Raw genomic sequence first — 1,766 nt, forward strand, 5'->3', positions numbered from 1 at the left:
ATGGCGCCCTTCGATTTCTTCCATCTCCGGTGGAGATGTGGCGAGTCAATGTGTGAGTTTACGACCCAGTCGCTCGGGATAAACCACGGTGCACAATCTAAGGAAACGTTAAAACGTGGACATCGAGGTATTTCCCAGGTTAAATTCGATCTTTCTTTCGTTCCTCTTTTAACGATTTCGTTTTTCAACCGATCATTCCTTTTTCCCTCCCCCCTCTCTCTCTTTTTCTCTCTTCTTTCCAAACGATGTATCCAATCCTTCGATAAATCGTTACAAATTATTTGTAACTATTTATTTTTCCATTCTTTCTTTTTTCCTTTTTTTCTTTTTTTCCTTTAAGACGATGTATCGCCTCGGATTATCGATCGTTTCGCTCGAGTATCGCGAGACATTATTCTCGAAATTTTTCAAACAGGACGATCATCCCGATATCAATTCGGTCATTTATCATCAACTGTTTGACGGTATTCAAGGGACGTTTGGTGATTGGCGAGGAAAGTTGAGGTTCCCAAAGATTCTGCCTCCATCCTAATAAATCAATATTGACGTAGGGGCGTATTTTATATTTTTCTTCTCTCTACCGTCTTCCCAGACATTCCCATCGAATATCACATTCCATCTGTATCGCGTTTTTCCACACGGTCCACGTGTATTATTACATCCCATCGGAGTACCGAGCAAAATCTTTTTTCTTTTTTTCTTTCCTCTTCTTTTTATTCGAAACGAGAAATCTCGTCGATATTTCTTTTTTTTTCGACGCTCGTTTCTTTTGTATCCCTGAATATAAACGAATTCGTTCGTTCGTTTGTTATTTCTCATTCGGAGAGAAAAGATATCGTAAATCGTTTATAAACACGAACGGAACGAAACGAAACATTAATCGACGACTCGTAATCGCGGTGTATATAAACATTCGATGTATAGAAACGTTTTGTTTCGTCGATAGAATTTCAGTCTAGTACGTGTTCCTCGCCGAACGAGGATGGAATTATATATATAGGAGTAGGAATTTTTCTTCTTTTTTGCATATCGAATTGAATAATTAATTTTCAACGAAGAAGGGGAGTGAAAGGAGAAGGAAAAGGTTCGTTCGTTTGTCCGAACGTTCCAACGCGTGCACAACGAACGTTCAACGAGAGGGAGAAGAACAGACGAACTCGTCCCGTTCGACGAGTAAAAGAGAAGCGCTCGCCTAATTCCAGTTAGCCCAACTTTCACGTTGTTCCGCATATAATTTGGGACTTCATTACTTTCTCGTCTAACTTGGACGAAATTTGCATTGGAGGCTGACGGTACGTTCAATTAAACGGCCAGAAATATATTTCGCCTTTCGGACGAGACCGATGGACCCATGGATCAATCCCGAAAAGTTGCCGAGAAACTTTCATCCATAAAGTGATAATGGTTTCGATTCCTAAGTTGTATTCGACGCTCGATATTCGACCCCTCTTTCACCCTTAAATAAAAAATAATTTTTCTAAAAATCTTGTACGCGGGCACGGATCAATCCCGAAAAGTTGTCGTGAAATTTTCATCCATAAAGTCATAATGGTTTCAATTCCTAAACCATATTCGACATTCAATATTCGGCCCCCTCTTCCCCCTTAGATGAAAAAGAATTTTTCTAAAAACGCGGGTACGAATCAATCCCGAAAAATTATCGTGAAATTTTTATCCATAAAGTGATAATTCCTAAAGTTTCGATTCCTAAGCCTAATATTCGACGCTCGATATTCGGCTCTCTTCCCCCCCCCCCCCCCCCCCCC

The sequence above is a fragment of the Apis dorsata genome, unplaced genomic scaffold (genome assembly GCF_000469605.1).
Source record: "Apis dorsata unplaced genomic scaffold, Apis dorsata 1.3 scaffold_58, whole genome shotgun sequence".
Classification (NCBI taxonomy): Eukaryota; Metazoa; Arthropoda; class Insecta; order Hymenoptera; family Apidae; genus Apis; species Apis dorsata.